We start from the raw sequence: 14,747 nt of genomic DNA on the forward strand, positions 1-14,747 counted from the left end.
CCTGGACTGGCAATCTGTGGGTTATGGCAAATGCCAGAGGGGCTGCTATAAAGTGCCATAGAAAGTCAGTATTTAGTGGGCTGGTCGGGTCTGTTTGAGCCTCTGTGTAGGCTGATTGGGCCTCTTTGTACCTGAAATACCAGGGCCTATTTTGACTCTCAGTCCAGCCCTGATTGTGTGTACCTACCTATGGAGAAACTTATGGAAGCACATCAGGCAAAGATAATAATATTTCATTTTATGAATGATTCACTGAGCCTGAGCAAAGAATAATAAGCAAAATGTATCCCCTTAAATTATTTCATTTACAGAGGATGAATTCAAGATTCAACCAAGTCTGGTATCCAAGTGGTAATGTGATGTAATGTAGGCAGCATGCTGGGGGCTATGGTGGCCAGAGGGCAGAAGATTGGGTATAATTTCTATTAATAAAACTATGTTCATCTTCTTATAATGGATTCATCTCTCTCTCCACAGTGTATGTTGTTGTAAGGCCACTACCACAATACAGGTGATTCAACAAGTCTCCCTTGCCACGTGGGCTGTATTTCCCTGCTCTGCCGAGTATGTTTCAGGAATAGGTAAGCAGCTGAGTGGCAGAAATGAAGTTTAGAGAGAATAACCCATAGGTGATGTCAGACTAAACTATCCCTGGTGAAAGCTGTAGGGAGTTATGACTATTAGCATTCATGTCCACATGGATCCAGTCTCCTTATATGTTAATCTGGCCAATCAATCTTTGTGTATGCGCTTTGTCGCTTGGCACAGCACAGTGATGGCCTGCTTGGCAGATTTGTACAAAGTAGAAAAAGCAGTCAATGTTTTCTTTTTCCCTTGTGTAGCAAATCCCCTTCGGGGTTCGGATTTTTACCCTATTCAGCCATTCATAGCTTCTTCACTTTTTCAGACTCCTCACTCTGAGCCTTTTCATGGGTTTGTCACATCTGGCTTCTTTCCTGGTAGTCAATCGTTCTTTTGGTTAATGTTGGAATATGTTTTTTTTTTTTTCAAAACACTGACTTTATATTATCTATGCTTTGGTTCCCCTTAGTTTCGCCTAATAATGCGTGCCTTCAAGGCTGCTATGCTCCTTATTTGCTCCTCCATTGTCTGCCCAGGATTGGGATTTTGAAAGCAGAAATCTTTTCTTGTCGCTGATAAAACCTTCTCTGTAGAGCAATTATACAGTACATCTGCAGTGTTGCTTTATATATATACAGTAACTTCCATAGGGAATATTAAACAAGAACACCAAATTTATCATTGGAATCTCATTATTTCAAGAGTATTTTGCCACTTGTAATTCCTCACACTACTTTTATTTCTGTTTATTTTTTGACGAATCACCATATATTGAGCATTACTATCTCTGATTTAATGAGAACTCCACTCAAAACCTTTTGCTCAATGAAATATATTGTACTACTAGGAAACATTCCAATATACAACTACATTACAATAAATGGTTTGAAAGTTATTTGTAAAGTTCTAGCGATTGGTTCTACTGGTTCTTACTACAGACACATGGAGAAAAGCTTTAAATCAACTTAGAAGAAGTACGTTTTTGTTCATTTAAAAAAAAAACTGCTACCCTTTAAAGAGGTGATTCACATTTAAGTTAACTTTTAGGGCAGAGACACACGAGAAGATTCGTGGAGATTTAGCCGCCCAGCGACTAATTGCCTCTTCTTCGGGCGACTGATCTCCCCGAACTGCATTCCCACTAGAATCAAAACCACCGGTGGGATGGCACTCGGAGCTCTTCGTTTTCCGAAGTCATACGAAGTTTCCTTGTGAGATTCTAGCCAGCAGGAAGGCTTTTCGGGGAGAATAGTCGCCCGAAGAAGAGGGGATTTGTTCGCGGGCGACTAAATCTCCCCGTGTGTCTCTGCCCTTAGTGTGTTATAGAAGGCCGATTCTGAGCAACTTTTTAATTGGTCTTCAATATTTATTTTTATAGTTTTTTTCCCATTATTTGCCTTTTTCTTCAAAAATATTTAAGCTTTCGTCTAAAAAACAAATGCTCTGCAAAGCTACATATTTAAAGTTATTGCTACTTTTTACTTTGATCGTTCAAATCGAAGCAATATTGTATTTGATCGAATTCGATTCGAAGTACTTAAAAAAAAAAAAACCTTGATTTCTCAAAGTTCACTAATTGACTCCAAATAGGTTCTATGAGGTCCCCCATAGGCTAAAACAGCAATTTGTCAGGTTTTAGATGGGGAATGGTTGAAGTTTTAAAAATACAGGACATGATAAATTTCGATATTCGAATAGTCACATTTTTCCCAAGTTCAAATAGAATTTTGGCCTATTCGATAGTCGAAGTACAGAAAAATAACTTTAAACTTGAATTTTTTTACTTTGAATTTTCAATTTGACCCTTTTATAAATCTGCCCCTAAATGTTAACTCAAAGAACTTTAGAAAGAATTATTTTAATTTCTGAAATACACAAAAGCCCAAACAGCTTTTCCAGGTACAATAAAACTGGTATCATTATATTATGGACACAAGCACAAAGGAGAACTAAGCCAAAGCTAAACAAAGAATTAAGCTTGAAATGATACTGCTTGGGGGTAAATTACCTAGTGCACGGTAGGGTGCAAAGTGCAAAACGAAGGTGCAATCTACCATAGTTTTTTTTTTTTTTTGCTTACTTGTGTCATGCACTTTTGAAAATTTCCATAGATCTCTGTGTTCCATTTTGAATCTCCCCTTGAAAAAAATAAATAAATAAATAATCTATATATATATATATATATATACAGTATATAAAGTGTATATACATTTTACATAGGTGTTATTTTCAATCACTTTTTTGAGGAATAGGACTTAATTTCTATAGGAATTAGCAGTTTTAACAGAACAGCAGATTGCACAGAGGGAATAACTAACATCTGTCTCTTATTGAAATGGTTTTCTATTGCTTGTCCTTATACAGTCAACACCATCTGTTATTGCACCTGTAGGAAAAAAAGAGCCTTTGTCGCTGATTATTGCCTGTTTTTAGGAGCAGAAAAATAACACTCGAAACTAAACTCAGATTCTGTATTACATCATGGTGTACCGGCCTGATGCCTGGTTCTAGCCCCCTGACATTGTGAATAGCAGAATATTATGTGCCTGTAAGTAACCTTACCACCTAGATTGTAAGCTCTTTAAAGCAGAGACCTCTTCTTTATCTCTTATCAGGTATCCGAGATACTGTGCATATTTTTGTTATTGTGCATATCTGGTATAGCTATAGGATCTATTGTCTGGATTGCCTGGGACCTGGGGTTTTCAATCTCAGGGATATTTATTTTGGCTCTCCATACATACAGGTATAGGACCTATGATCCAGAATGCTGGTTACCTGGGGTTTTCCAGATAAGGGATCTTTAAATAATTTGGATAGCAATACCTTAAGTCTACTAAAAAATGATTTAAATATTAATTAAACCCAATATGATTGTTTTGCCTCCAATAAGGATTAATTATATCTTAATTGGGATCAAGTACAAGCTACTGTTTTATTATTACAGAAAAAAAATATTCTTATTAAAAATTGTAATTATTTGATTATAATGGAGTCTATGGGAGATGGCCTTCCTGTAATTCAAAGTTTTGTTCCTTTCTTATGGTTCAAAGATATTTATTGAGTTTTACAATAAAATAAGCAGGCCTTTTTGACAGTTACCAAAAAGCAGATTAATAAACAAAGCTGGTTTAGGACAAAAGAAGTAGAACTGAATACAGCAAAGTAGTGATGCCCAATTGCATTGTAAGAATACTAGTGATGGGCGAATTTGGGCCGTTTCGCTTCGCCGAAAAATTTGTGAATTTCGCGCGAAATTCGCAAATGGTGAAAAATTCACGAAATTGCGCCGGCGTCTAGTTTTTGACGCCAGCGCCCATTTTTGATGCAAATTTTTTTGGGCAAATTTTCGCGGGAATTTATTTGCTGGCGGCGAATCGTGCAAATTCGCTGCAAATTTGCGCCTGGCGAATAAATTCGCCCATCACTAAAGAATACATCTGGCATAACTAAAGTAAATAAAACAATAACAAAACAGGGAATAGATAATAGTCTTGATTTATAATGAAATAATGAAAGTAGGTTCAATTAATATTGGGGTTTAACCATTATAGAATAAGTTATATCTGCTTTCGTCCTAATGAATAGTGATGGGCGAATTTCTTGCTTTTCGCTTCGTCGAAAAATGTGTGAATTTCCCATGGAATCTGCGAAACGCAGAAAAAATCGCGAAACTCGAAAATTTGACGCCCGCATCCAATTTTGGCCGCATGCTCGAAAAGTCGTTCACGTCAATTTTGACGCTGCCGTTAAAGTCAATGGGCGTCTGAATAGTGTTGACGCTACAATTTTGACACAAGCGAGTTTTACGTCGGCAATTTTTCAAGGGAGATTCGTGAATTTATTCGCTGGCACCGAAATGCGGAAATTTGCTGCAAATTCATGACAGGAGAATTTATTCGCCCATCACTACTAATGAAGTAATAAAAGGATAATTGTTGTACCTATAGGGAAAGGTTGTAGGAGCACTCCATGGCTTAATAAAAATGTACTAATTGTTTTGCCTAGCCTACTAAACTGCATATCTGTATGTTGGTGCTATAAAAATACTTGATAATAATATCTAATATTAGGTCTCTTTAACTTATTAAGCTTTGGAAGTAGGGTTGCCACCATTTCCGGAAAAAAAAGGCCTTCCTATATATTTATCTTTTTTCCCTATTAATAACATTGGTATCAACCATCATTTTTACCCTCCAGGCCGGTAAAATACGGACCAGGTGGTAACCCTATTTGGAAGCCTAATGGTATCCAGGATATTATATTACAGGGATTGCTTTCCTGCTTCTGTTGGTTTGATTACATTACTTCCATGTCATCCTATTGTCTCCTATCAGTTCACAGGGTGGTCTGAGCTGCAGGGTCTGCTTCCTATATAGTCGTAAAGAAATCTCTCCTCCCCATGCTCCTATGTTTGAGTAGGATACAAGCAACAGGGGGTGCTGGTGGGGGCGGGGAGCAGGCGAGAGGGGTGAAATAAAATAATTTATTTAATTAATGTACATAGTAAGCAATATGCAGATTTAGTCTTGCAGGTGGGGAGAATTTCACTTGTGAGCCTATATAAGACAGTACCTTGCTGAGGCATTTCCTCATTTGGCCTAGGAAGAACAAGAGACATGATATAGAGTTAGACCCTTGTGGCTTGACCTACAGCGAGGTTGATCCAGGCTAGATAGAGATTATTAGATGTGAGTGAGGTCACTTTGAGAGTGACAGGCAGTGAGGCTAGCTAGAAAGGACGGCCTGTTGTCCCATCAAAGGAGTGAGTAGCTGGGGTTAGAGCCCATAAGGTGCATGCGTGCCAGGAACAGGGAGTGTTGAGGTCTAGGTTTAGCGTAGGGCATACAGTGGAAGCTTGAGCATTGAGTAAGTCTTTGAATTTGATGCCTGAATCGCTAGATTTTTTTTGAGTTGATCCCCAAAAAAACATTTTTTTCGGATTATCCAGCAAAGATCCCAATGTCAAGAAACATCTTCAAATTGTAAAAGGGACATCTGCCATTGACTTCTACATGACCTCGACAGGTTTTAGCTGGAGTATTTTCACATTCAGATTTTTAGCAGCTTTGGGGTACAGGAATGGGACCTGTTATACAGAATGCTTGGGACCTGGGGCTTTCCTGATAATGGATCTTTCCATAATTTGGATCTTCATACCTTAAGTCTACTACAAAATCCTGTAAAGGACTGGTTTTGCTTCCAATAAGGATTAATTCTATCTTAGTTTGGATCAAGTACAAGCTACTGTTTTATTATTATTACAGAGAAAAAGGAAATCATTTTTAAATCATTTGGATTATTTAGATAAAATGGAGTCTATGGGAGATGGCCTTTACGTAATTAGGAGCTTTCTGGATATCGTGTTTCCGGATAATGGATTCCGTAACTGTATAATAAATTTCTAAAAATGTTAGGTTTTTTTTCCTCTAAAAATTCAAGTTTTACCCTTTGAAAACTCGACCAGAAAAAATGAGATTTAAAAAATAGTCCCCTTAATGTTTAATTAGGGAACCCTTCAATAAATCTAATGTTTCTGTTTCTAAACAATTCTCACTAACGTGCTTTATTTTAGAGATTGGATTCACAAAAAAAATATATATTTTTCAAACCTTCTCTGGCTTGTTATGATAACAGCCTGTATTAAAAATGATTCTATTTAAACCTTTTATTCCCTTTTAAAAAAATTTCCTTATGATGAAGCAGCCATTTATATGTGTGTGTCTTGCCTGAAATATCATGAACATAACTGCAGAGGAATATTTGTGCCTGTGAAATTACAACACAATCTGTTAGCCGTCTCTTCAGATTTGTCTTTTCTCGCTTAAATGAAGCTCCGTTGGTATCTGTTCCAGACTGGAGGTTGTCATTTTTATTAATCATCGAAAGCATTAAGTGAATTTATCATGGTAAAGTTTATTGCATTCCTTTGCACTGATCCTTTTTGAAACACTCCAGCACAAACGCTGAGGATATTCCTCCCTATATTTGGGGATATGCTTTCTTTTTGCTACAGACGTTTGTTTCTGAAGGTCATTAGCAATTCTCTTTAAATATCTTTTAATCTTGTAACTCCATCTTCTGAGCCCAGATGTCACGCATACAGGCCTGATTTATTATAACTCATTTAGCAAATATTTTGCTTTCATATTACAAATTCGTTGGAAGGCTGCATACCAGACACGACATAATCAATCCTCACAGCCCATACATTTAACGGCTGATATTAAAGAAATATTTTTTTTATTTGGTTTGAAAGCATGTAATTAAAGTTGTTTAAATTTGGTTAACAGTTCTAATTACATTGGAAAAAGTTACTTTTTTCCGTGCAGAGGAGAGTATGGCGTATTCCCTAGTACAGGTATGGAACCTGTTATCCAGAATGCTCCGGACCTGGGGTTTCAGAATAAGTTCTGTAATTTCGATTTTCATACTTTAGGTCTATTAAATAAACCCAACAGGATTGTTTAGCTTCCAATAAGGATTAATTATATCTAAGATGAGGATGAGTATAAAGTATTATCTTATTATTACAGAGAAAAAGTAATTCAATTTAAAAAGTGGAATTATTTGATTAAAATGGAGTCTGTGGGAGATGGCCTGTAATTCGGAGCTCTCTGAATAACAGGTTTCCTGATAACGAATGCCATATCCGTACTCTGCATCGTTTCTGGTGTCAATCTTACTTTATGGTAAGGATTGTAGCTGTACCTTCAGGACCCAAGGAAGTGTCTCATAAGACACATGGCAGGATCCCTTGTCCTTTGTCTTTTATTTGAAATTCTAATTTATATTTACTGTAATTCTGCCTCATTTTATGTGCGGCATAAAAGAAACAAATAAATTAAAAATATATAACTGTAGTTTCTGCTGACCGTTCCTACTAATATCATATTCTCTAACAGATACAGCGCCTCTCGAGTAATTGCAAAAAAGGGCTATGATCCAATACAATTGCCAAACTGCATCATGCAAGTTTGTAGTCTTTAGCACTTTTGACCAGTGGCGTAACTAGGGCCGGGCCCCTGCAAAAAAACTTCAGAGGGGCTCCGCGCACTCCAATCTAGTATATGCGGGTTCCCTGACCCGCACCCGACCCTAACCCGCCCTGCTAATGCCCGCCCGCACCTGCTTCCGTGGGTCATTTTATAGACCTGCGCCGCCAATGACGTCACAAAAGGGGCGGGGCGAGCAGACGCAACACTATAAAACCGGAACCCGGAAGTCGGATGCCAGCCATCCACGAGGATCACTGCGAGGTCGATAAGAACCCACAACATCACTACTCCAATCCCCATCCTCCTGCCAACTTCCCGTTCAGCCTCCACCCCACCCACATCCCGCCTCCGCCCCCCCCCAGACTTCACCAACTTGCTTCCCAATTCATCGTCGGTAAGAGAGAGCAGCTGGGGAAGAAGTTTTTTTTTTTTATTAGTTATGGAGGAAGCAGACCCCACTCCGGGCCCCCCTGCGACTGTGGGGTCTGCTTCCTCTATAGTTACACCACTGCTCTTGACAAGGTTACAATAAACAGCTATTGTAGACCTCAGTCCTTCTATATTACAAATATTTTCCAACCCAGCTTAATTATGTAATTATATAACTACTTCAGCTGACCTGAAACTGCCAGCTCAATTCATATTCCTTGTAGCATTAGATTTCCCCAATCATGATTTATGGGGCAGCTAAGTTCTCTATATAATAGTTAATAGCAAATTAATAACCCAAATTGTATACAATAGTTTTTCTTTAAACTATAGGCCTCATCAGCCCAGTTCATTGCCTGAGCCATGGAAAATGACCCCTCCCCCCCACCTTACCAAGAAGAGCCTGAACTGCTGCTCAAATCTGGGGTGTTTAGACTGATCTGGGCTAATCTAAAAGGTGATTCATTTGATACATCTTGGATTTTTTCTTCCTTCAGTGCTACTGAAAGTATTAGTAAAACCATCAAGTAACACTTCAGGGCTTATGACTAAAACTCAAATTTATCTCATTGTTTTCTGGAAACAAAGTTGACCTAACTCCCTTCCATTAATTTTTCTTGAAAAAATCAGAGCAACAAAACACGACGACAAAATCGAGCGTCAATTTGTATTGTGTGATTGACGCTCCAAAAACTTGATTCTATTGAGTTTCTGTAGACGAAAATCCAGAATTTTTCAGATTATCCAGCGCAGATCATGGTGTCACGGAACAACTTCAAGGACATCTGCCATTGACTCCTACATGACCTCGACAGGCTTCAGACGGAGTATTTTTGGATTTGGATTCTTAGCAGCTTTGGGGTATGATAAATCTCTGAAAATGTTTGGTTTTTTCCACCAGCAAATTCCTTTTCCCCCTAAAAACCTCAACCAGAAAAAAATCAAGGTTTAATATTTGTTAGAGTATTCTTTTCAATTGAAATTTTTCATTGCTTTTTTCAGCGTAAGAAAAAATTTTTTTTCAGGCAAAACAAAACGCATGGAGAAGTTCTAATTATGTCCCTGGTGATTTTTTCCCACATTTTTTCCACTGCTAAAAAGCACATTTATTTTTGTCAAAAACACATATTTTGCTGAAAAACTGTACAAGGCAAAAAAGTTCACTCATCCTAAAGAATGACACCTTCACCTGTTATCATTCAGCCTTTGGTTATGTAATAAAAGACACTGAGTTTGACCAGTAGCGTTTACTTCAGCGGGAAGCATTTACTGGTCACCTGGAAACAAACATCTTATTGGTTGCTATGGATTACTGCTCCTGGGCATTTAACTTGATGATTATTTTCTTAAAGGGATACTGTCCTGGAAAAAAAAAATTCTGCACTGAAATCCATTTCTCAAAAGAGCAAACTGATTTTTTATATTCAATTTTGAAATCTGATATGGGGCTAGACATTGTCAATTTCCCAGCTGCTCCCAGTCATGTGACTGATAAACTTCAGTCACTCTTTACTGCTGTACTGCAAGTTGGAGTGATATCACCCCCCTCCCTTTCCCCCCCAGCAGCCAAACAAAAGAACAATGGGAAGGTAACCAGATAACAGCTCCCTAACACAAGATAACAGCTGCCTGGTAGATCTAAGAACAACACTCAATAGTAAAAACCCATGTCTCACTGAGACACATTCAGTTACATTGAGAAGGAAAAACAGCAGCCTGCCAGAAAGCATTTCTCTCCTAAAGTGCAGGCACAATTCACATGACCAGGAGTAGCTGGGAAATTGACAAAATGTCCAGCCCCATGTCAGATTTCAAAATTGAATATAAAAAAATCTGTTTGCTCTTTTGAGAAATGGATTTCAGTGCAGAATTCTGCTGGAGTAGCACTATAAACTGATGTGTTTTGAAAAAAACATGTTTTCCGATGACAGGATCCCTTTAGCATTGATGTGGAGGTCAGAAAAAACCCAACTGCACCGACCCTAATCCAAAAAAAACTTTATCCCATACCAGACCCTAACTTGCAAAATATTACCATTGTAGGGCCCTCGGCCAACACGCAATCATGTCTTAACACTCTGTACGCTATTTTTGTTTGCGTCTCTGGTTCCAAGACAGGGAATGTTCGGAAACAGAGGAGGAGTGTGCTTGCCCAGTCTGACCCACACGCAACCCTAACCCTCAATTTGAACCCACCCAACAGGTGGTCAACCAACGCACCACTATTTCTTACTCAATTCAGTTCAGATTGTTGTTCTATAACAAACATTGAACAAAAGACTATCAGGGCTCACTTAGGTGTCATAACCCATTGCATCAATCAGCTATTAGCCTACCACAAACTAGGAAATCTAATATGTAATTAGCCCCAAGTGATCTAACACAGAAGTTAATGCTTCATACAGTACATGTAGTGAACAGATGAGTGTTTATATAGCAGATCATGTTTAACTGGTCAGATCTCTCCAAAAAATGGAGTGACCAAATTGGGACCCATGTTAAAGGTCATTGATTGATTATGAAATGCTGGCAGAACATTTCTTCTTGCACATTGTGCCTGAGGCTAATTCATGAAAACTGTAGAGAAGAAATGTCATGCTTTCAAATATGCCTACATATATAAGATTTTGTATTTAATACCCTTGAGTATATTCCGTTGCTGTATATGTTAAAGATTTCATCCTCTTGTTCTCTGTTCTCTGCATTTCAGTCTCTGGGCAGAGCAAATTGAGTTGCCGAGAGCTGAAACATAGTTAAAGGGCAATTAACGGATTTTAATGTGACATTTAAAAAAACTGCTATCCTTGTGGCTGTGGTATTCTAATAAGGTCTCTGTGTAAAGATAGCTTGTATTTTTGACATTTCATTCACATTTTGCTAGTGATTATCAGGGTAGGGTAAACCTACTTCGGTCACCATAGAAACAGCATTAACCCTATTAGCACATTTGTCACAGAGGAATTTCCACGTCCTTCCAGTTTTACTTGTGGGGCTCTTTCGGTTGTCATGGATGTAGATTTGGTATTCTTTATCTGACTTTGACAGAAAACAAACATGCTATAGAAATACAGCGGAAGTAATTTAAGGAGCTTACAGTCTACCCATCTAAACAAGTGTCAGTCTTTAATTCCCAACAATTCAATTGAAAGAGACACAACATGCACCAAAGTAGTCCTTCTGTTGGAAATGTGTATAGCATCATATATACACAATAATTACTTGTTTTTGAGCTCCCTAAATTCCACTGTAATGTATCAACATGCATTTAAGGAAGGAGAATAGGATAATCCGTACCTTTGGGAGAAGAGATAAAGATCTCCAGTGGAAGAAAATCTTTTACTGCCTAACCATTTAAACATTTCTTTAATTCCCAGCAACATTGTACATTGCTGAATATGTCTTCTAGCTATTGTTTCAATAGTTACATGATAGATGATAAAGGGATAGATAGATACAGTAGATGTTCTGGCGACTTTTCGCTAGCATTACCTTGGCAGTGCGAGCATTTCAAAGCAAAGATGCGCTAGCATTCATTCTTGCCTAGCGAAAATTCGCTAGTAATCTTGTGATCAGGTCAATTTGCATACGCCCGAAAATTTAAAGTTGTATGGACGTCTTTATGTTTAAAACACATGTCCAGGGAACCTTAATAAAAACAATAGAGTTATTCTAATGCCCTACACATGAGCCCACTGTATAATTAATGTCCCGTATGTTAGGAAATGTCTGGGAAAAAACGGTTCCCCAAAAAATGTTTGTTAGGACTATTGCAGGTAATCACGCTGAAAAAAGGAAAAGACGCCAGTGTTTTTTCAACGTTGATGCATTTTGAGCACACAGGATATGATGTAACATCAGATTGAGGAAGAACTATCTGCTTTATAGACCTTTGCCTGGTCTGAGGTGGTGAAGGCAACTCTGGCGAAAGAGGTAACGTTCAGAAAAATCCGCATTTTATTGATTTTGTGGAGTAACGTCCGTTCGCCGGAGCAAAAAGTCGCCTGGCAATCGAGTGCGAACGACTTCTATCGACGGTCTGTTTCGCTAGCAAATTGGTAAATTGCTGATGTCCCTGTGGGTGGCAATGCTGGGGGAAAGTTGCCAAAATTGTGCAGTTTAGCTTATTAGTAGTGATGGGTGAATTTATTCGCCAGGTGCGAATTTGCAGCGAATTCCCACGATTCGGTGTCCGTTTTTTTGGATGCCGGCGCAATTTCGCCAAAGACGTAGCTGGAATCCACAAAATCGTACTCTGCCGTCAATTGCTAATTTTTCGCCGTTTCGCAAACTTCGCAGTGAAGCGAAACGCCCCAAATTCGCCCATCACTACTTATTAGTAATTATAACACAATAAAGGCAGGGGAAGTTCCCCACATTGAATTGCCCTTTGCCAGTTTGTGCTACCCTTGGCCCAAACCCATTGTACCAGCAGCAAGTAGACGGTGATGGTTCATAAAAGCCCACTTTACGACATGCTTTAAGATCATTCATTGCTATGATCAGTTATTTAAATAAGAACTCTGTCCATGGTATAAAGAACTGGTAGGGCAAAAGGCAATGATAGCCTTCACATTCCCCTTTTTTATGGTCTTCAAGTCTCATTACTCACAGATACATCTGTGTGTTTTTTTTGTTGTTGTTTTTATATCTCCAGACCATTTATAAAAATGTGATTTGTAAGGAATGTAGAGATAACTATTTTGTGGTTTTTTTAAAATTATGCGTTTTGCATTCTCTTAATTCCTCCAGAGCAGTGATCCCCAACCAGTAGCTCGTGAGCAACATGTTGCTCTCCAACCCCTTGGATGTTGCTCTCAGTGGCCTCAAAGCAGGTGATTATTTTTTAATTCCAGACTTGGAGGCAAGTTTTGGTTGTATAAAAACCAGGTGTACTGTCAAATAGAGCCTCCTGTAGATGAAGAGTCCACATAGGGGCTACCAATAGCCAATCACAGCCCTTATTTGGCACCGCCCAGGAACGGTTTCCCTGCTTGTGTTGCTCCCCAACTCTTTTTAAATCTGAATGTTGCTCATGGGTGAAAAAGGTTGGGGATCCCTGCTCCAGAGGAATAACTCAATCTTGGAATAACATTAGTACATTTTAGCATGTATATTTGTCCTTCTGTTACTGCCTTGTAAAGCTGCAACCTCTCGTCACACAATGTCATTTTGTAGCACATTTTGATCCTGCCACTATAATCCTGAGACTCTATGAGCTCTGCTATCTATAGGCCACTCACTCATCACCAGAGCAATCTATATTATAGCAGCCTCGTGTTAGTGGCTGAAACCTTGCTCCAAAGTTTTAAATTGAAGTAGCTTCTTTTTTTTATATATCCACCCATTATTATTGTTGCAGCTACAGAGATGCAAATGCAGTGAATATAAATAAAGTTATTGCTTTAATCAATGGAGAGTTAGTCATATGACAAGGGAAGCCCCCTGCCATTAACGCGATAGTCATGGGGATATCTAATACCTAATATACTCATTCACCAATCACCAATGTATGTGTGAATACATATAATCTCTTTGCTGAAGAGAAAATAGATCCCACCACAGTTTACTGATATTGCAGTATTTCAGTATCTTCAAAAACTGTTTTGTTTGCCTAATGAAAGAAATTGCCTTTCTAACCAACATTCTAATACATATCACTGGAGTATTTAAAGAATGCATAAAGGTATGGGATCCGCCATCCTGAAACCCGTCCAGAAAGCTATGAATTACGAGAAGGGTCTCTCCCATAGACTCCGTTTCCATCAAATAATTTAAATTTTTTACAATTATTTATTCTCTGTAATAATAAAACAGTACATTGCACTTGATCCCAACTAAGGTATAATTAATCCTTATTGGAGGCAGAACAATCTTATTGGTTTAATTCATGTTAAAATGAATTTTAGTTTTAGGATTAGTCTTTAGACCGAAGCTATGGTGATCTAAATTATAGAAAAATCCCTTATACAGAAAACCCCCGTTCTTCAGAAAGCTCCAAATTACCGGAAGGGACCTCTCCCATAGACTCTGTTTTAATCAAATCATTTTTTTTTAAATGATTTCCTTTTTCTCTGTAATTATAAAACAGTACCTTCTACTTAATCTCAACTGAAATATAAGTAATACTTATTGGAGGCAGAACAATCTTATTGGGTTTAATGAATGTTTTAATTATTTTTAGTCTTAGACTTAGTCTTAGGGGGTTATTTATTAAAATCCGATTTTATCTCAACATTTTCTGCTGCAAACTCCGTTCAAATCCGCTCAGGTTTTTTACACCTATTTATAACATTTATCCAAAAATTTACGTTGCAGTGAAAAAATCCGATTTTCAAGATTTTTCGTATTTTTCACCAGAAAACTCAGAATTCTTATGTTTTTGCCCGAAAACTTCCGGGTATTGCACAATACCCAGCGCACATCAAAAAATAATTGGGACTTCTCCCATTGACTTATATGCAACCTTGACAGGTCTGAGATGCCGGATTTTCTAATTTGGACTTTTCCATCCTCGGAATTTAATAAATTCCAAAAAAAATTGTGATTTTATAAAAAAAAAAATCACTCATTTTGCGTGATTTTTGCATTCAGTGTTTAGTAAATAATCCCCTTAGTCTTTAGACTTAATGGGCATGTAAAGTCTAAAATAGAATAAGGCTAGAAATGCTGTATTTTGTATACTAAATATAAACATGAACTTACTGCACCACAAGCCTAATCAAACAAATAATTTATGCT

Source organism: Xenopus laevis, chromosome 7L, assembly GCF_017654675.1.
Source record: "Xenopus laevis strain J_2021 chromosome 7L, Xenopus_laevis_v10.1, whole genome shotgun sequence".
Lineage (NCBI taxonomy): Eukaryota > Metazoa > Chordata > Amphibia > Anura > Pipidae > Xenopus > Xenopus laevis.